The following is a 22,258-nucleotide window of genomic DNA, read 5'->3' as shown; positions in this document are numbered from 1 at the left end:
AGTGGATGGGAATTCCTGGCCCTTAACACTGGCCTGATGGTTGATTGTGGGCACTTTTGCCCCAGCTCTAAAATGGAAACAGTAGTGATTTGATTAGTACTTTCTAAAGCACTTTGATGCCTATTGATGAAAATCACTATTCCCCTTCCTACACAGGAGTGTAGCTATATCTCTACAAGCATATCTACAAAAGGGGAGTTGTATCACTTTTTCACCTACATTGCTATAGTTAACAGGCTACAATTTTTAACATGGAGCACCCTTAACTATGGATATATGTATATCACAAAACTCTCCTGATTAAACATATGCCCCTATCATGGGTGGATCTAGGATTTTGAAAAGTAGGGTGGAGGTGGTGTGGTACATCATCACATATAACACAACACATTTTTCTCCACTTAAAAACAAACTAGATGCTTTACTAATATGTTAGGGGGCTAGCACTATATTATTCAGTTTAAGATCATAGAAAAAACTACTATACTGTAATGTACACTAATTTGCTAGATTATATATAAAGTTTTAAAAAGTACAACAAACTAGGCAAAATAGTCAAAAGATATTGTGTCAGTAGTCCTGTAGTCATTATAGTTAAATACACATCTCTTATCCAGATTCATAAAACAAAGCCTTCTTGAGCACCCTGACCATGCCTCCAATACTTCACTGTCAGTCATTTCTACACCTGAGTTAATATTCTACATCTGCTGCCTGAATAGCAATGCCACTGCCCCTCCTAGGCAGACGATTTTAAAGTTTAAGTGGAGCAGGAATCAAAGGGGGCACAACTGCAGCAGAGCACCCCCACTGGATCTGCCCCAGCCCCTATGATCCATGCCCCAACAAAGTGGCACCACTTTGAAAACTCAGCTGCTTCTCTTGCCTGACTGTGCCTCTTGGTTTCTATGGAAGAGCTGAAAGCGGAAGTCACTTGATGCTGGATATATGCCTGAATAACTCTTTTTACTAAGACGCTTTGCTTTATCTTACTTGTCAGGATCTATGGGGCAGGGTGTAAAAAACAAAATGTGGAGTGACAGAAATGGTTTAGAATATCAGAAACCATTTATCTTCATTTCCCCAAGTAGATGAGAGTCTGCTTCCCTGATAACCTAACAGAGTATAAGCAGATTTTCTGGCCATCAAACCGGAACAGGCAGTCCCTATGGGAGATCTGCCTTTAAAGATGCTTTCCATGTAGTTGTTTCCACTGTGCAGCTGTAGGTGTTTTCCTTTCCATATGAAAATACCATAGTCATCTCAAAGCTTATTCTTTCAGGCCCACAGAAAAAAGGGTAGAATCTTTTCTTAAACTAGTATGTCTATGCACTGTAGTTTGCAACCAACTTCTGGCTAAAAACGTCTCTGGTAATTTGGTAATTTACTCCCCAAGCCAAATTAAGATGCTTTATTTCTCTCCCTTTAAATTGTTGTTGCTTTAAACGAAAAAAATTCCTCTAGATGTCTTTGAAGACAGGACCGCTGTGGGAATGTCTGAACCCCAAAGACATGTGCGAGTCCGAGGCCCTCTCTTACCTCAGTGTGTTCAGATGCCTAGTTCTGTTTTGATGAATTAAACAAATCTTACAACCTCTTTGGGGCTGTTCTACAGAAGACTGAAGGACATTACATCACAAAGGAGAGATGAGGGAAACTGAAAACACGGAAACAATGTGTTTCTTTTAAGAACATTTTCATACATTCAGCTCTGAACAACATTTGGGGTCCTGAAGAACAGTGGGTGCATCTACATGAGATGCTAACTGCACAGTAGCTAATACTGTGCAGTAGCACGAAACAGCACAAACAGTGCTAATATGCTACTGCCCAATATCATTAGGCTACTGTGCAGTAGCATCGCTAAAAAGGCATTTGCAGGCCACAAGTACTAAATAAATGCACAGTAATCACTGTGCAGTAGCGGTTCATATAGATGCGCCTAGTGACTAAGAAGGCTAAAGACACACAGGCATGAAAATCTTCACTCTAACCAAGCTTATGCAGTACATAAATGTAAAGTGTGGTTTGCAGAAGTTCAAAGAGGTTCCATTTAGTTACATTTCCAGCAGTTTAAATTTTCAGTTTGGGAAAAATCTGGGTTGGAATTTATGTTCTTATAACAATAGTAAATAATCAGATAAAGACTGATTATTTTTTTTCTAACAGTCAACAAGGAAATGTATTTAAAAAAAATAATGCAAGCTTTGTTTCTAAAACTGCTCTTTGTCTTATTCACTTTAGCCCCTACTCTCTGGTTATATGCTCCAGAATTTAAAGAAACAGAGCCTACTGCCTCATGGTAATCTCATAAATTCAGTCTGGCATATTTCTGGTATGGCAAGTTCAATGGGAAGCACAGTTCTTACCTTGTACTGTTATGTAGATTTTTGGTCCTGGCCAGAACCAGCAAATCCAGAGGTATGTGAAGCAAAGCCATACCTATCTCCAGGAGGGCCTTTAGCAAAAATCTATGGCTCCTTCTATCAATGCAGCAAAAGCCAGTTATCGTCTTTGTGGCTGGTCTCCCCCATTCCTCTAGGGATGCATTCCCGCAGAATTGAGTCAGCTGGATCCTAATTTCAGGGGAGCCATTTCCTAAATCAAGACACTTCCACCCATGTATTGGTACAGGCAAGAGCACAAATCTAAAGAGTATTCTGTATGAAAATCCCTACAACTCTACTCCAAAGCCCTCTTCTCGTTTTCTAAATAGGTTGGAGTTGGTCTGAGGTTTGACAAAGATTTGGAGCCATGCATTGGATTTGAATACCACTGAACTTTGATGAAGTTTGGATTCTTATGGGCCTGATGGTCCCCTCCCCCAGGAAAACCGACAGGAAGAGTTTTGACAGGAGGAACTCTCTGAGAAGGTCCCTCACTGTTCACGCTCGTAGTCTCCAAGTCACAAATGCCATGGATCTTGCAGGATCTAGTCCTCTGTGCTGACTGTACAGCGTCTAAAATCCAAATATCCCAGTTTGGCCCTAGTGAAATAATGCTCTTGGAGCATTTCTTGATGCAGCTGGCCTAGAACTATCCTCATAAAGAGTTCCCCACAAAAACATTCCAACTTTTATCTGAGCCTAATTTGCACAAAATGAACTATTCCAACCAGGAGATCTTACAGCACCTTCAGTTATCCTGTGGAACATGAATTTTAATTTCCACCTAGGAGAAATTTTACAATCTTTGCATTCTTCTATGCCTGTAGAATGGTGAGCGTGCCCAAAAGCTTGCAAATAACGAAGTGTTATTGCAAATATCTAGTTGGCCTAATAAAAGATATCACCTCTGCCACAAGTTCTGATCCTTTTGCCTGCAAACCAATACGGCTACAGCCTATATACCCCCACAAACGTGGGCACAAAAGCAAGGTAAGAACAGCCCAGAATTGAATTAGGTCATGTTTCCTATATCCTACTTCTGCAAACTTCTCACCTGACATAAGAACTGCCCAACCATTCCCTACTACATAGAGTCCTGGACATTTGGACACTTCTCTGAGAGGTTTTGGTAGAAGCGAGAACAGTGGCATAAAGGAAGCTGACTGTTTTTCTCTAGGAGGGAAGATCTTATGCCCTCTTTTTATAGATCATAATGAATTCTATGCAGAGTAAAAGAGACAAGTAACATAAGGTGTTTTGTTTAGCAATACTCATCTTCCTTATCTCTATTACTAGTATTAGCACTTATCTACATGCAGGGATACAGGTTTTTTTTAAAGTGGGAAGCACCCCTTCCCCTCTCCCCTGGGGATGTCAGGACAAGCTGCAGGAGCAGCAGCCAAGGACTCTTTTAAGTCCCCAAATCAAGTAAAAAAATGCTCCCCCTAGGCTCTTGGCACTCACTATACTCCCCTGCATGCTTAACATTTCTTCCCTTCCTTTCCTTTCCCTTTCCATTCCCTGCTGCTGTCCCCAGCTGCCATGGGGGTAGAGGAAGCTTCAGAGCCATTCCTGCTATGGACAATGACAGCAGCAGCAGCAGCAGCAACTTCTTTCTCTCTGAGTTTGCTAGAAGGCTGGTGTGAAACACTCAGGGAGTCTAGGCAGGAAGAGGGAACCCACCTGCTACCACCACTGCCATTGTCCCAGCTGAGCCTGGCTCCCTGCATAGCCTGGCTGCAGCAGGACAGGAGTGGCTCTAGAGCTTCCCCATCACTGAGGGAGCCAGAAACACCAGTGGCAGTGACAGTGGCAGGTGGGGCAGAGGAGGGATGGGAGTGGAAGAGAGGGGATGTGCCACTGAGCATAGAGGGGAAGGAACAGAGTAGGATTCTTACCTAATTCAGGACTTTAAAATAGTCCCCAACTGCTGTTGCCATGCAATGGTCTGAAAAGGTGGTGCAGCCATGCCACTGCACCCCCTCTGAATCTTCCCTTCCTACCTATGCGTCTTTACACATGGTTTTTAAATATGCCAGTATAAATGGTAAATGGTTCTGCAGAACCACGTATCTTGGATAGACCAGTGTTATTTTCTCAATATCTCTGTTCCCTTCATGGTACTTCAGAATTAACATGGTCACTGAATGCTCCCAGAGGAATGGAGATCCAGAATTGGCTTTGAAATCTACCTCTCTGAACCAGAATGCACTACTAGTTCATCGCAGGTACTAATCAAAATGTGACTATGAAGGACACTGAAAGTTTTGTGCACTTGTCTATATTTACTAAAGGCACTGCCTCATAAGTACCCTAAGATAACACTTCGAAAAATTAGAGAAACACTGAACACTGAGGTGTCTTGTATTAGCAGGATGCAACTAGTGATACATGAATGTCAACTGTTAGGAGTTTGGGTTTGGAGAAATGCCTACACAGCTAGGAGAGTTTATCCAAAAATTCCTACAGGCCCTTCAATTACCCCCACACAAACTATCCTTCTCTACCCACCTCTTGTGTAACAGACCTCCAGCTACTTCTCTGGTCTGCTACCACTGAAATCTTTTGCCAGGGAATGATCAGACCATTTTCTCCTCCTCTGTTGAATTGGGCTTTCATCCAGACAGTTTGAGAACATGCTTTCCTCAGTAGTCATTCTAGAGAAAAAACTGTAGGGAGGTAATAACTTGAATAACTTTTCTTAATTATACTCATGCCCATTCTTTCAGGATACTTCATTGAAAGCCCTCCCTTGGTAATTTGCTATGGCTGCCAGAATGTCTGATGTATCTTACTACTCCTGTTTCGCAGCCTCTGATTTGTAGTGCAGACCAAAAAACTGCATCATAAGTGACTATATATTGGTGCAGGCTGTTGTTACATGACCACATATAATAGTGGAAAAGAGGCTTTATTTCTATCTTCTTTCTTTTGAGTGGCTTAGCTTCCCACACAACACAGAACTTCTAGCAACATTGCCAACCAATTAACTCAGCTTTCATCGTTAAAGAACTCCTCTGCATTACAAAATGTTATCAAATTCAAATTTGATTTGCAAGCCATTGAATTGGTATCAAGAAAGAGGTTAGCCAGGTCTGAGTGCTCATGTAGACCAGTGGTCAACACTGTGTCAGCTAGTGCTGGTTAAACCCTGAACCAGCTGAATATATCAATTGAGTGCTGCCATTCAGCCATTCTAAGATAAATGGTCCATAGACCCAAGTTTTTCCTCCATCTCCTTAGAGCCCACTTACCTAAGATTAGCACAAGGCTCTGACACCTACCTCTTCCTCTCTGTGAACCAAACATTTCTATAGTGTCTTGAAATGTGATAGTTTTTAGTTTTGATAAGCAATGGAGTGCTATGGTCTTCCAACAAAACAGATCATTGACACAAAATGATCTGAAACAACAGCTTTCATCAGGCTATCAAATTGTCATTCCTAAGAAGTCTGAAGGTAATTTTTTTTTATATAAAATTTGCTAGCAAGACAGCAATGAACACAAGATATTCAACGTTCTAATAAAATAGTAATGCTGCAAGCTCAGCGACTCATAAAACATTTACAATCTTCAGCTAGTAAAGTGCAAACAAGAGATTTAAACACTGCTGCTGTTAGATGGATAGAAACATGTCAGAAGATGTGCTCAAAGATTATTCCTCACAGGTTAGACTGAGGTTCATTAAATGCCTATTGGTGTTCTTATTTTCTGTAATATACATGGAGATGATCCTGGGTCTGACAGTAAACTGCATCCAACTGGAGGGCCTTGTGGCAACATGGTGGAGCTACTCGTGGTGGGGTAATTACTATAAAATACCACAAGATTGCAACCTCCAGAGTAAAGTGAGTATAGGGAACCTCACAACCCTAGTCTCCACTGCTTTGTGGGTACCCCTTGGTTGAAGAAAGGCTAAGGGACATCACCCTGACAGAAAAGCGTCCTTGCTGAGGTGTTAGGCAATCAGCAGCAGTTATTATCTGTTGGTCTCTGGCAGAAGCTATGACCATCAAGGTACTGAATGTCAAGACTTGGTCTGGCCTTTGGATTCTGTCTCAGTGGTCTAAAGGAATGGTAGGTCTTGGGCAGCTTCCATTCCTCCACCTTGCTTAGGTGTATGTGTTGAAGGTCTTGGTCTGATGGTCACAGGTCTCCATACAAGCAGATTCATCAGGAACCCGACTAGACCTCTTACATGCTCACCATGATCCAGAGGATTGACAGTTGCCTACTGCACTGGAGAAACATGGAAACACATCTGAAACAAACCAAAGCTTTAACAAATAAGTGAAGTCTTCTGTGTCACTGTCCATCCCGTTGGGCTTCTAGTTTATAGAATAGTAAGTGAAACCCCTGCAAGTACTGAGAAATGAAACCCTGGCTATGAAAACAAAGCTGTGCTTATTTCTCCTCATTTCTTCTCTCTAACTCATAAACTGTTTTGCCAGCATTGCCAGTGCACCCTGAAGCTGCTTTCCTTTACAGCCCAACACTTAAATACCGATCCTACAAAATCTGTTTATTCTAAATACCATCCTGCATCTGGTTAACCAAACAGTTTTGAAGGTTTTTAGATAGTTAGCAAGTATACTCTCATTGGAGTCAATGTGACTAGTTGCATACCTTAAGTCAGGGGTGTCAAACATATGGCCAGTAAGTCAAATCCAACCCACTGACCTGAGTCATCCTGCCCTGGCTCTGCCCTCAGTGGAGGAACTTCTGCTCATGGTCCTGGTGGAGCTGCTCATGTCCCTGCAAAAGCCAAGGGTCAGGCTGCCTTTATGGATCTCTGTGCATGGACACAGAGACTCTGACCACAGACAGAGCCTCTGCTCTCTTTTGGGCATTGGATCCTGCCATGAGAAGCCCTGCCACTAGGGCCAGAGCCCCAAAGCCCAGGCTCTGGCCACAGTGGTGCAGGGTCTCACATATACATGCACAACTCACAGGGTCACTGCAGAGCTACTTTCTCTCTTTCTCTCTCAGACACACACACATACTTCATGTGACCCTATGGGGTAGGAGGCTGGCTGCCATCATGGGCAGTGGTGGAGTTTCTGCCCACAGTGTCACCAGGGCTGCCAGCACAAGAACAAGGGTGCAGCCTATGGATACCTGAAAAGGAAGCAATGCAACCCTCCAACCGATTTGACACCTCTGCTTTAAGTTATTCACTTGTGTCAGTGTTTGTAGGACTGAGGTCTGAGAGCCTTTGCTGTCTTACAGTAAATATTTTTTCTAAAAGGAAACTATGTATTAGACAGAGAACATTCCCCCTGAGTCTTAGGAAATGCAGGTGATGTTTCATGTTTTTGTTAGGTAAATTGTATTATAGGAATATGATTATTCTGTATTAATGTATTTGGCCCATGAACATCAGAGAAGAACTATTTACATTAAGGGGCCATATTGGTGTAAGAGCAAGTATGCACAAAATGATTATAAACAACTTAAAATAAAAAATTAGAAGATTCCTAACCATCAAAGGAGTTAACCTCTGGAATGGTCTTTTCAATAAAATAGTTGGGGTACAGAATCCATATTTTTCTTTCAAAATGGATCCAGAAAGTAACAGTAAGGAAGGATGGGGGTATTCTGGGATTGACTGGCTACTTTCTATGGCCAGGAAGAAATGTTTTACCCCTTAGAGGTATTATTTGGCTTCTGAGGGGGTTTTCTTGCCTTCTTCTGAAGTATGGAACTTCGGACACACCTTGAGATTGGAGGTTGTCTTCAGTACACTGGTATTAGTACTGAGAAATCTCCTGGGTGCCTGGCTTGTAGGGCTGTGCGAAGCTTCGGTCCCTCATTCGATTTGGTGGAGATTCAGCCCGATTTGGTAGCCGAATCTCCAACCCTTTAATCTCTCCAAATCGAATTGGAACCCTTTGAATCAATTCAGAGAGATTCGGAGTTCAGACATAGATACAGCTTTAAATGTTTTTTCTACATACCTCTAGGTAGCAGGGGCTCATGAGTGCTGTGATGCTGGGGTGCACAGAACGTCCCACAGGAGCATGGGGGGTGACCCAGTGCACTCAGCAGCAGACCCGGAAGTGGACCAGAAGCACTTCCAGTCCACTTCCGGGTCCACGTGGACCTCCCCCCTCCACACCAGCTCAGTGACTGGTGCCTCTTGGGGCTGGTGGGGCATCCTGTAGGGTCACCGCCAAGCACATGGAGGGCCCCCCCCCCCGACTCCTGTGGAACACTCCATGCACCCCAGCATCACAGCATTCACAAGTCATGCCTGCTACCTCAAGGTATGTAGAAAAAACTTTTAAAGCTGTGTCTATGTCCGAATCACTGATTCTCCAAATCAGCACTGAATCTTCAGATTCAGCCAAATTGAATCACAGACAATGACCTGAATCAACAAATCAAATCACTGCCCCTGATTCAGGCCAAATCTGAATCCGAATTGAATAGGGCCCGCTTAGCACACCCTTACTGGCTAGTGGACCTTGCTCATACATTCAGATTACTGGTGCATGCTGGTGGGGTCAGGAAGGAATTTCCTTCCAGGTCAAATTGTCAAGTACAGGAGACCCTTGCTATTCACGGGGGATCCATTCTGGAGATCCCCGCTGTCGGGACCCAGGGCAGCCGGCCAGCAGCTCTCCCTGACTCCCACCCGGGCAGATAAGGGTCCGGGGCCTTAGAAGGCCGTCAGGCGGGTACTTGTGACGCGTGGAGTGGAATTAATTAGGCAGATGCTTATCGGTTGCAAAGCAAGATTGTTTACTCACGTCAAGGTGGTGTAAGACGGAGGTCAGAGATACTTAGTTAGTTACAGCTTAGAGATCGTCATTCAGTTATTCTGCAGATATATATATATGGGCCGGTGGTCGGCTTATCGGGCATGCAAGGCAAGGGTACGCCAGGGAGGTCACGGCGGGAAGACGCTGACAGCTGATCAAATTGTCAGATTTACTCCAAGGTGTGGGCAGAGTTGTCTTCGACTTTGCGAAAAATGTAAGCAGGTTTTGTTTGTATGATAGCCAATTGTTTTTCGCCACGTCATAAATCTAATTAGAATCGCCAATTATCTAGCGGTCTTCGCTAGGGTGTTATCATAGGGTTACTCCCTGTTTTCTTTGACCAATTATAATGATTTATATAAAGCAAAGAAGGCAAAAGTTTTTATCTCTGTTAGTGGCGCAGCAATAAATTTCTTTTTGACATGTGCAGAAAAAAAGCGGTTACTATCATTATTGTTAACCCTTAGTTAACCTAGTGCAGAAAAAACTGTTTTAAATGGTTATTACTTGTTTGTGACATGGGCACTACTTAATTTGGTTGTGACATGCCCCCTTGCCCATGGCACAGCAAGTAACATCATGTTTATGTACAGACCATTTTGTTCATCATTGTTAGTGTTTGGCAAGCGGGTGTATACAAAAGCAAAAAGCATGGTTAACTTTGTTTTGAGATACTGTAAAATTCAACAGCTAAAACACACAAATATAGCAATTGATAACAAAAGCATAATGAAGGGTATTAACAAGTTGAGGAACCATGATCACGTGTTACACCCAAACCAATGGAAGAGGTCTGATAGCCAACCTTGGCCTATACCCGAGAGTCGGTTTGGCGTTTTTCGCAGTTTTCCTCATTTCTTTGTTTAAGACTGTCGAAACGCACTAACCTTGTCATACATCACTACTTGCTTTTTCTCTCAACGATTTGACACTTCTTGTCCTCCATCCACCTACGACATACAATAAGCCTTCACATTTGTTTCTTGTGCTCTCTCGTGTTTCAGTTAAGAAACCAAACTAAAAAGGCAAAATTTTCTCTCTTTTCTCTCTCTTATTCAATGCTTTTGTCTACACTCGACCTTTCTGCGACATCCCCCAAACCTTCAGATTATCAATGCTGTTCTCTTTTAATAATTCAGAGCTTTCCACTCAAAACATTATGACTTGGCTTCACTGCGTAAAGTTTCGAACAGGCTTTAAAACAAAACAAAACAAATACGTACAAGATCATTAACAGGAAAAGAAAAACCATAAAATGAATCGTTACTTGTGTCTTTGGCCTACAGTGACAAAAGGTTTAGGACTGAGTTGGAGGTTTTGAAGTCAGCTCTGTTCACCGAGAAATCTGTTGGTAACTGCAGGAATAGAGCGACGACCCTGCTTGCGACATATGAGCAGGCAGCCATTGTGGCGTCAACCCGGGTGTGTTGCAGGTTGGTGCTTGGTGATTCTCGCGATCAGGCAGTCACAGATTGCTTCTTCGTCTTCGCTGGGCCTGTAAGGGGACAAAACAGACAAACAGACAAACAAACAAAGAAAAGGGTGGCCATACTCGGTGAACAGCATGGCGGCGAGTTAGCCAGTTGTGATGAGCTATGATGAGCAACCAGGTTTGATCACCTTCTAGGAGCACAGAGTAGGAGCCAGGATACTGCTCGGGTTCGCAGATGACTTCCTTGTGCACTCGCAGATGTGGTCGACGATGGTGTGGTGTCTACGGGTGAGCTTCGGCTTTCATGGTTGGGGCTTTTGAAGCGCTAGTTCATAGATGCCCCCTTCAAGTAGTTGTTTGTTGGGGCAGGCTGCGGTGTTATCCGGAGTGCGCTGTTAGGCGTGGGTGCCTCCGGGGCCCGGACCGGTTGGCGGGATCGGTCGAGATTGGTAGCCTAGTATATGTGCCAGTTGTCGTTGTTCCGCATCTCCTAGGACGTGTAGCCGTTGTTTGGTAAGTGTGAAGTGGTTTAGGAGGAACCCAAACATGGCTCTTTCCTCTGGTGTCCTCTGGGGTGGCAGTCTTGATTCCTTTCGTAAGTTGAATTGGGAATGTCTTGGCTTTTGATGTTCGACTGGATATGCAGTAAGATAGCTTAGGGCAACGGCTGAGTTTGCGGTTGCTGACTTTATAAGGGCTTGCAGTCGTGGAAGTTGACTTAAAAGATTTTCTGCTGGCTGAGTAACGAGCAGGTTGAGGAGAAGGCGAAGGTTGATGGTATCCTCTTCTCCATAAATCTTCATGCATGCTTTGATGACGTCAAGGGTGGTGGTGGTGGTTGCACCCTCTGGGTTGGTTACTTGCTTGGTTATTGTTACAGGATGAGTGGCAGCTGCAGTTGTTATTGTGTCTGATGAGAGGATCGGATTCTTGCTCGTTGCCCCCTCCCTGTGGGACGGAGGTGGGGCCATTGGGAGCGACGTCATCTCCTGGGGCGGGGTAGCTGGGTGGAGTCCCACCTGTTCTTCTGTGGCTCCGCCCTTCTTTTCCAGGTCCTCCGGGCAGCTCATATTTTTCTCGGTGCCATTTTCTGGTGGCAACGGAGGGTTTTGGCACGCTGCCATCTCCGCAGCAGCTTTGCTGACTGTAGCTAACTGGGTTTTTAAGTTTGCATTTTCACACAGTAGGAGTGACACTACATTAATCATCTTTTCTTTGTCCCACTCGGAGCTTGCCCACTCCTTTCCAACTCCCTCCTCTCCTCTCAGCAAGAAGTAGCCGCTGACGCACCCTGACTCCGCTCCGCTCGCTTGGTGATAAGCGATGTGGGCCCATAATTCATCCGCGTTATCTACACGGCGCCCCCCACTACACCAGGGGCAGTTCTTAATTAATTCCCACTCCATCACATTTCCCCTTGATCCTGTTCGTGACGCCATGTCAGGACCCAGGGCAGCCGGCCAGCAGCTCTCCCTGACTCCCACCCGGGCAGATAAGGGTCCGGGGCCTTAGAAGGCCGTCAGGCAGGTACTTGTGACGCGTGGAGTGGAATTAATTAGGCAGATGCTTATCGGTTGCAAAGCAAGATTGTTTACTCACGTCAAGGTGGTGTAAGACGGAGGTCAGAGATACTTAGTTAGTTACAGCTTAGAGATCGTCATTCAGTTATTCTGCAGATATATATATATGGGCCGGTGGTCGGCTTATCGGGCATGCAAGGCAAGGGTACGCCAGGGAGGTCACGGCGGGAAGACGCTGACAGCTGATCAAATTGTCAGATTTACTCCAAGGTGTGGGCAGAGTTGTCTTCGACTTTGCGAAAAATGTAAGCAGGTTTTGTTTGTATGATAGCCAATTGTTTTTCGCCACGTCATAAATCTAATTAGAATCGCCAATTATCTAGCGGTCTTCGCTAGGGTGTTATCATAGGGTTACTCCCTGTTTTCTTTGACCAATTATAATGATTTATATAAAGCAAAGAAGGCAAAAGTTTTTATCTCTGTTAGTGGCGCAGCAATAAATTTCTTTTTGACACGCGCAGAAAAAAAGCGGTTACTATCATTATTGTTAACCCTTAGTTAACCTAGTGCAGAAAAAACTGTTTTAAATGGTTATTACTTGTTTGTGACATGGGCACTACTTAATTTGGTTGTGACACCCGCAAATGGCGAAATCCGTGAATACTGACAGGACTCCACATCAGATACCACAGCAGCCCCCTGCTCCCTCCCTATGAGAAGCTGGAAGCATGGGGCTCCCCTGCAGTGCCTGGGGACTGACCGTGGCTGCCTCTGGGGGAGAAGATGCCACCACCAGTGCTGCCTCCCTCCCCATCTCTGGCATTCACTCTCTGCCCGCCCAGCTCTGCTCTCCACTTGCTTTCCCCTGCTCTTCCCTCCCCTTCCCTGCACAACACTCCATGCCTGCTTACACAGAGGCAGGAACTCGGTGCAGCACCAGAGGGAGCCACAGTGGTGCTCGCCCTGACCCACTGCATTGGTGCAGCACACCATGAATATTCGAATCTGCAAATAGTGGATTCGCGAATAGCAAAGGTTTCCTGTATAACTGGATTTTGTATGTTTGTTTTGCATTCCTCTTTGACATGATGAGTGGCCTACTTCTTAGGATCATCTGAATATGCCAATGCCACATTGGGACTATTGGTGGTAGCCTTATTTCTCTGCTCTCCTCCAATGGCATTTTGTAGGTCTTGGTTCAAGTGCTTTCATGGATGTGGTATGCAAAAAGAGCTGGAGTGAACATTTTTATGGACAGTCTTGGACAAAGGGCAGTCTACCAATACAGGGGACTGGAGTCCATGGCTTGGAATGTTGTAGAATCATAGAAAATGAATCTTAGAAGGAGTCTCAGGAGGTCATCAAGTCCAACCCCCTGCTCAAAGCAGGACCAGGCCCAACTATATCATCCCAGTCAAGGCTTTGTCTATCCAGGTCTTAAAACTCTCCAAGGGTGGAGAGTTCACAACCTCTTTGGGTAGCCTGATTCAGCACTTTACTACCCTCCTAAAGAGAAAGTTTTTCCTAATATCTAACCTAAACTTTCCTGGATGCAACTTGAGACCACCATTCTTTGTTTTGTTATCTGCCACCACTGAGAACAGTCTAGCTACATCCTTTTTGGAGCCATCCTTCAGGTAGTTGAAAGCTGCTATTAAATCCCCTTATTGTCCACTGTAACTCCCAGGTTCTTTGCTGCAGAGCTGCTGCTTAGCCAGTCAGACCCCAGTCTGTACCAGTGCATGGGATAGTTCTGTCCTAAGTCTAGTTGCACTTGTCCTTATTGAACCTCATAAGATTTGGTTCAAACCTTTAATTTGTCAAGGTCTTTCTGAATCCTAACCTCCAGTGTATCTACTACTCCACTCAGCTTAGTGTCATTCAGAAGCTTGCTGAGGGTGCACTCCACCCCATCTTTCAGACCATTGATGAAGATATTGAACAAAACTGCCCTCAGGACCAGCCCCTGGGGCATTCCACTTGATACCAGCTGCCAAATACACATTGTGCCACTGATTATTATCCTTTAAGTCTAACAATCCAGACAGCTTTCTCTCCACCTTACCTTCCATTCATTCAAACCATACTTCCTTAGCTTGCTTGTAAGAATGTTGTGGGAGACCATATCAAAAGCCTTGCTGAAATCAAGGTATATTGCAACCACTGCTCTCCCTGCATCCACAGAGCCAGTCATCTCATCATAGAAGGCAATCAGGTTGGTCATGCATGACTTACTCTTAGTGAATCCATCCCTTCCAATCTTCAGTTCCTTTAAAATAAAAAGTTAGGAAGATTCTGAGTATATGAGACTGATAGCTAGTGCTGGTTCAAAATTTTGCAAAAGATGTTTTTAATCAGAGATTCCAAAGTGATGGAATTGAAACATTGAAATGCTGTTTCCACAAGGTTAAAATGTTATAATGTTGGAAAACATAAAAATCAAAACAAGAAAGTAGACATTAAAAATATAAAAGGCTACAACCATCACCACCACTTCCTCTGGCTGCATTTTCAAGAGAGAGAACTATAATGTTTGCTCCTCCAGGGAACAACTTTAGTCCAGGACAAACAGTACAACAGTATCTCCAGCAAAAGCAGAAAAGGGCACACTAAAATTGCAACTCCATTCAGTTCAGCCACCTAGGCTGCCTACATGCTTTCTAGTCCTCAGCAAATGATCTCCTGCTAGTGACACTTGGTTGGAAGGCAGGTACATGGTTTGGATTACTGTGAGCGCTGCTCAGTCATTTCAAAGGACACTTTCAGGCTTCCCTCTGTCTCAAGTAGGTTTGAGGCTTTGTGACTGAAGTGGAAAGAGTTGCTTTATTCACTGCCCTGAGTCATGCACTTAAGCCCTGAAGAGAAATGTGAATCCAGGTGCACACCTGTGCTTAGCATTTTCTGTTGGCTACCTCTTTGTAGCTCCCCAGTCTGAAGAGAGATTTTTGGAACCTGCTTTGTACCAGGATGCACCTACTTCTGGGCTTTGCATTCTGCTCCATCTAGAGCTGAGGAGCTGAAGCACCTAATTTGGAATTACTGGATGTAAAAGGTGGAAATTACTGAGATGCTTCAGACCTCATCAGTAACACCATTTCGATACTGATGAACAGGAAGCAGGCATGGTGCAGTAAAGCAAAAAGATTAGCTAAAGTTATAAAGCAAGGCAAAGACAATAATTACAATGTAGTACAGGGCAATAAATTTCAAAATGACTTTGGCAGTCTTAGAGCTATGACCAACCCAGTTGCTTTTAGGAGTTGTAAAACTAAGGTAAAGGAGGATATCAGTAACTGCATACCAACATACACAGTTAGTGCTACAGTTGAATAGCTTCTGAATGTGCAGAAGCAGATTTTGAAAGTAAAGGAAAGTGGAGACTATAATACTAGCATTCCACAAATGAAATGTCTGCTGTGGCTAGAGGAGGAGAAACAGGAAAATTTCAAAGGCACAATGAGAAATGATATGTCCAAATCCCAGTGAAAGCCAATGAAGTCAAACAGTTCACTCTCCTTTATGTTTTTAAATATGTTTCTGGTCATCTCCATGAAAAAAATATTACAGTAAAGAAATGTAGACAATAAACTAATGGGCATAAAAGTTGACTGAAGAATCTGTGTTATGTAAGATGGCTAGAAATGGCAAAAAGTAATTTTGATGCAAAAAATAGATTTTCATCAGAAATTAACTTTTTTTCACGCTATTCTTCCTCTTTAGCCTAGAAACTGAACATTCAGTCTTTTTTAATCAGCTTTAGGTTTTTATAAAGCAGAATCTCTTACAATAAAAATAAAGAAAAAATGACTGGAAATAGTTTTCAAAATTTGCACTTTCCTTGGGGAAAGAAAACTTGGAAAACTTCCTATTTAAGTGAAAACAAACAACGGAGCTCCCTAGAATTTTTTAAAAATATTTCACAAAAATGTTTTAACAAGCTCTACTAAAGAAACTTATGTCAGAACAAAACATAATAGGAAATCATTTATTAAAGTAAGTTTGTTGTTGTTAATTGTGTCATGCAGTTGCTGTCTCTTGGAACTAAATCTTGACATTACTGCTTTCTCTGAACTTCTAAATCTATTGTAGACTGAATGAAAGACAACATAGTTAAAACTCAATTCAGACTGAGAATCAGAAGAATTTTGTGAATATTTTCATATGTCTCTCCATGCATGCAATTTAGGACTACAAGTGTGGGAGAAATATGTACCGAAGTCAGCGGGTTGCACATGCTAGCAAATGTGACAAGGACCAAAATGGTTAGTATAAGATCAGTTTTATGGGAATAATCTGCATCGACTTTGCTTCATAAATCTATGGCTTTTGTCACATCTAAACTAGACTAGTAAAATGTGCTTCTTATTTGTCTTTCCTTGGAGCTGAACAATAATTACAGAATGCCTAGAAGAAGAAAAACAGAGTTGCACCACTCAGGCCTCATAATCTACAGGGTGCAACAGAATTTGAAAAAACCCAAGGTTTAGTGGTAACCCCAGTCTAGGTGCTGATACAAACTCAGATATACCAACTAGCATGTGTTTACGTATTTTGCTGACTTGAAGCCCTAACTCTCAAATATTTGAGTTCTCATTGAACTGTTGACTGGTAGCTAAAAATATCCTTATGCTTGCACCCGTGCTCCTACTGTTTTTTTTTTTATCCAGGCTCCTAGTTTAAAGCAACAGTCTCCTAGAGGATGTCAGCTAAAGGGAGGTTAGAGATTTCCTTCCTGCACTCCTCTTCAATATTAAGATTTTTTCCATTTCCATTCCGTCTTTCCTATTTCTAGTGCAATAACAACATGCTGCCTCACCACAGCCACTCATATTCACAGTGCTAATTGGTGTGCAAGCTTCTAATGGCATGAGCATTTTGATTTCTCTTAGGCACCTAATGGAAAGTACCCAGGTACAAACAAAATACTCAGTATAAATAACCAACTAAGCAAATATACAGACAAAATGAACCAAAGAAACTGGTATAAGAGTTATATCATCCAAAATAGCCTTAAATGAATCTGAAGATAGTTATGAGACAATGGACATATAGGGCTCACTGACACACGTGCTTTGCCTTATTAGCTCCTCAGTAAAGCATAACTGTTGACTCAAGCACCTGTATTAGGGCACAGTAGATTAATTAACTCTGCTGTAGGATAGTACTGTCTGGGACAAGTACCACCCTACAGTGGAGAAGCTATGTGTGCTAAAACGTACATGTAGACGGTGACCGGGACTGGCTGGGTCCCGAGGGTGCTACAATGCAGGGGCTGCCTGTCAGTTAGCCCCACACTGCAACACTCTCATGCTCTAGCCACTCCACAGCACGTTGATCCAGGGTGGAACAGCTCTGGGCTGACAGGGGGTCAGCCTGCCAGCCCGGAGCTGCCCTGCCCCAGCTCAACATGCTGCAGTCATGGGTGCACATGCAAACACTGCATCCAGGAGCAATAAACTCCAGCATGAACTGCATCGGACCTTATTGCTACATGCTAATTGCACGTGCACACGCATCTAAGACTAACCTTTGTTATTAATGGGGTTTTTTTTGCTTTTCAGACTATTGTGACTGGTAAAGTTAGCCAATGGATGCTTCATTAAGCTTGAATGAGAACACTTCTGTTAGTGTCTCTTAACTCTGGAATCAAGAAAGAAAAACAAAACTACTTGCTTTTAAAGTTACGCCAGGAAAAAACTGTGAACATTACAAGAAAAATCTCATGTACATGGCATAGGAAGTGTTTATGTGGGTGAACCACAAAGGTTTGGCGGCTCTGGAGGCCCAATTCTGCTTAAGAGCCTCAATGTGAGGTACTAAATAAATGTGCATTAGGCTGCCCTAATGCACAGTAGCAAATGCACATGATTTTTTAGCGATGCTTAATGCACAGTAGTCTATTTTAGGGCTGTGCGAAGATTTGGTTGCTGATTTGATTCAGCAAAGATTTGGCTATGACTATGTCTCTTAGGTCTTATAGTAACACTACTACCAGTAATGCTGATAATAAATATGCAGTGATAATTGTTGTATTGGAAGTTGTGTTATAATTCTAATGAATGTACACTACTTTGCAAGCTTTTCTTTAAGCCTTGATTCTATGTAGACTGAAAATATTTAGCTTTTTTTTTTATTTGCCATTTCTCAGAGCTTCCACTTCAATTCAAAGATGTGTGTGGAAGGAAACCACAAAAATACATTTTTTAAAATAAACTTCCAAAATGGATTTCATTTTGACCCACATACTAAGTTTGGGCAGATTCTCATTTTATCCCAACTTGCTTTCGTTTTCTTAATTCTAAAAGATAGACAGATTTAATACACTCAGTATCCTGCATTTTTCTCTGTAAATTCGAGTGCCATATGTGAGGTGCCATGTTGCAACAGAAACAGGAAAGACCGGGAAAGGAAATAGAAAATTGTTAAAAAGGGTACATTGTGGTGTACAAAGCAAAACTGGCACGGACATTAGGGAGGGTTCTGCATGAGCAAGGAGGGCAGGATCAATTAAAAATCTCATGGCCAGGGACCACCTTTCTCCCTTATGTTCCACTTCAATCCCTAAGGTCAGCTGAGAGCAACCTCCTGCAAGTACCATCTGTGTTGATTTTTACTGTAAGCCGCCATGACCCTTTTTTCAGGAAAAGTGGCATATAAATAAATAATAAATAAATAAATTACATAAATAAATTAAAAAAATAAATATCTGTATGAGATTTTGTCTCTCCACTTTGCTTCAAATGTTTTAAACCTTATTTCAAAGGCTTTGCAATGGCCAAAGTAGGAAACAATATATCTTGCTGTTAATTCATATTATTTTATTGAAGAATTGTTATCTGTATATTATGTACAACACAAAAAGTGACGGAAAGTTCTAGTATTGATCATGCTGCACTAACTCTAATTTTATCATACGAGAGCCTTCTTCAAATCCCATTTAAGTAAAAGGGAATTTTTGTGTTGACTTCAGGCCTGTGATGTGCATAAAGGCTTTTCATGTTGCTGGCTTATCTTGTGCTCAGAAGAGAAAGATACCTGTGTAATTATTTCCTTAGTGAGGCTGCATAAAACTTCTGTTGCATTTAATTCAACACAAAACAATTTCTATATTTCATGTCGTGGGTTAGATTGAAAATGGAGATAGTTCATCAACGCTGATCTGTGATATAAAAAGAGCTGAGAAGCCAAGGGTATGAGAGTGCATAAAAATGTTTTGTGTCCTGACCAGTACATTGCTTAAAAAAATTTTACAATCAGCCCCAATTGTTCATTCTTCCCATGCAGAAGATACTCACATATTCATTTTTAAAAGGGCAAATCAACCATAATTCAGTTTATAAACTGTGAAGCTGGTTGCGAATGTCTGGATGAATATTCATTAGAATCTCTTAATCTGCCATCGACTGTGATTCATTAGGCATATGTAAATATCACTCACTTTAATTGCCCCTAAACTGACTTAACATAATATTGTCATTAGCAAATTATTAGTTATTTGTGTAACTAATGGTACATTATGGTGTACACGTTAAATCGCCAAATATATGATTACAATTATGTTGATGTTTTATGCTGGGTGCTTTCTAAACTATTTGATGAAATATAATGGAGTCGAATCAAATCTGGTATGTTAATAAGTTTTTTTTTACACCTTGCTTACTGCTGTAATACACAAGCCATTTACCCTATCCAGGGCTTTGATGGTTTATGGATTGCCTTCACTTTCTTTTCCATATCAAAGGCCGTATTGACTTTCATATGGCTACTTACCCCTTGTTTTACCTAATGAACTCAGTTCCAGTTAATTATTGGCCAAAGTGACCTAGGTTTCTGGGATATGACCTTTTAACTGAATGGCCTGTGGGAGGGGGCAGATAAAATGGACTGTGTGCTGCAGTACAAGAAATTAATGGCATTTTATATGGAAGCTTTAGTTGATTCATGCTGGAACCTTATTTAATTTCCTCCAATTCCTGATAACCTTCTTGGGTGCCATATATGCACATTTTTTAAACTCATTGGGGTTTTTTAGGAGAGGGAGTCTTATTTTGGTTATTGGATTCATTGACTCTTCAGCATTCCTAATGGCTACAAATCACCCAGGTGGCTTGGAAAAACGAATGCAAAGCTGAAGAAATGAAGGCAAAGTTTGCAATTAACATTTTTTAAAGCTGTTTGATTGTCAGACTGATAATGCTAGAAATATGTTTTGTGCAAAATGAATTAATAGTGTCCTCAAAGGCTTTTAGTAGGCTTTGTTCCTATATGCTAGTACATTTATGGGACTGTTGATGTTTATAGATCCAAGAAATTAAAAAAGGGCAATTTCCCATTTCTATTCTTGATAACCCTTTAAATTAAGACACCATTTATTCTATCAGGATAGATATAATAAGACAGCTGCTGTGTGTGTTAAAAACTGAGTGTGTATTAATATACATTTATTGAGAACTAAAGAAAATTAAAATGTAATGAATATAGATCCAGCTGCAAATTAATACAAGGCCTCCAAAGGAATATGTAGGGTAACCAAATGGTACTCAGATAATATATAGCAGGGGTTCCCAACCTTTTTATGTTGAGGACTGGCAAGCCGTGGACTGGAAGTGACTGCAGATCTGCAAACTGCAGACCAGCAGTGACCGGCATACTGCAGGCAGGCAGCCAACCCTTTTTTATACTCAGTATAAAGAAGGGTTGGCTGCCTGCCTGCAGTATGCCAGTCACTTCCAGTCCACAGTTTGCCAGTCCGCGGTTTGCCTGTCTGTGGTCACTTCTGGTCCGGCAGCCAACCCTCCTGCGGACCGGCAACCAACCCTTCGCAGCCCGGCACCCGGCTGTGGCCCAGGGGTTGGGAACCCCTGATATATAACAATTAAAAAATTTGATCATGATTAGTTGCACAATTTAAAAAATTAGTTGCAATTAATTGCGATTTTAATCACACAGCTAAAAACTCAAAATTTTGTGCAGAAAAACAGAAAATTATGCAAAATTATGAAGGTACTTTGTATAGTTGGGGGGTGGGGTGGGGTGGGGGTGTAGGGAGGAATTTATGAAGGTGTGGGGGGCTGTGTGTGTGGGAACCCGGGGTTTGGAGCCTGGGGAGGGGGAGTCCTCACATGCCCTGGCAGGATGTGGAGTACTGTGGATCATGAGTGAGGAGCAGCAGCAGGGCTGAGGGGGCTGTGGCTTGGGAGGGAGGGGCAGACACACACACCACCCAGTAGGTAAGTCTGTGGAGGGGAGGGGTGGGGGGAGAAAGAAGGGATGTGGGGGAGCAGATCGAGGCCCCCATGATGAAGGAGGGAGTGGAGCAGGGGCAGGGGTTGGGTGAATGGGGCCCCGGGGCTGGGGTGGATCATGGGATGGAGCTTATCCAGGGGCACAGGGGGTGTGTGGGACCCTGCCGCTGCGTGCATCCCCAGGGGAGTCACGCAGGCACATGCCCCCCGGGATTTGTGTGGGAGGCGGAGGCAGGCTGCCTGCTGCAGTCTACGGCTCTGCACCCTTCTGCCTTTGCCCTGGGAGTTGCATGAAGCCGTGATGTGCCTCCCACCACCAGGTGGGCAGGGAATGCCCAGCCAGTATGTGGCTCCTAGGGCAAAAGCAGCAGGGTGCAGAGCCCCAGCCTACAGTGGGCAGCCCATCTCCGCATGCACAAATCTGTGGGGCACATGTCCCCCATGCCTCCCCTAAGAATGCGCACAGCGGTGGGGAGCCACAGCAACCCTCCGCACCCCTGGATGAGCTGTCCGTGGTACTGTCCCAGGACCTGCCCCAGCCCTGGGGCCCCATTCACCCAGCCCCTGCCTCTGCCCCTGCCCGACTCCATCCTTCACTGTGGGGACCTCGGTCTGGCCCCTCTGTCCCTTCCCTCTCCCCCAGCACTTCGCCTCTGCAGACTTACCTGCTGGGCGCTGCTCAACATGCCACCAGGCTGTGTTCCTGGCTGTCTGCAGGCTGCGGCTGCTCATCTATGCCTGTGCCTGTGTACCTGCTCCCCCTGTCACACTGCACCCGTATGGAGCCGGCAACTGTGCTGCCACCTCTGTCCCGCTGGGTGGCCCAGAGGTGGCGGTGATGGTGGCAGAGTGGAGCCTGGGTGTGGGCTCCAAAACTATGTGCATGATTAACACGTTAAAAAAATCAATG

The 22,258-nt window shown here is 43.3% G+C and overlaps 1 long non-coding RNA gene across 2 annotated transcripts in view; it reads right to left on the bottom strand.

Moving 5' to 3' along the window:
* Positions 1-9,114: 9,114 nt before the first annotated feature.
* LOC132243519 (uncharacterized) overlaps positions 9,115-22,258 on the bottom strand; it is an 86,201-nt gene continuing 73,057 nt past the window's right edge. Inside the window, exons 2-3 of one of the 2 annotated variants that reach the window (XR_009455135.1) lie at positions 14,339-14,372; positions 9,115-10,646 (exon numbers count right to left, since the gene is read on the bottom strand). This is a non-coding gene — a long non-coding RNA (uncharacterized LOC132243519). The other variant, XR_009455134.1, reaches the window with a different exon arrangement.

This window comes from Alligator mississippiensis, chromosome 1 (genome assembly GCF_030867095.1).
Source record: "Alligator mississippiensis isolate rAllMis1 chromosome 1, rAllMis1, whole genome shotgun sequence".
Taxonomy (NCBI): Eukaryota; Metazoa; Chordata; order Crocodylia; family Alligatoridae; genus Alligator; species Alligator mississippiensis.
The sequence above is the reverse complement of the archived record's forward strand: the minus strand, read 5'-3'. Positions and strand labels throughout refer to the sequence as shown.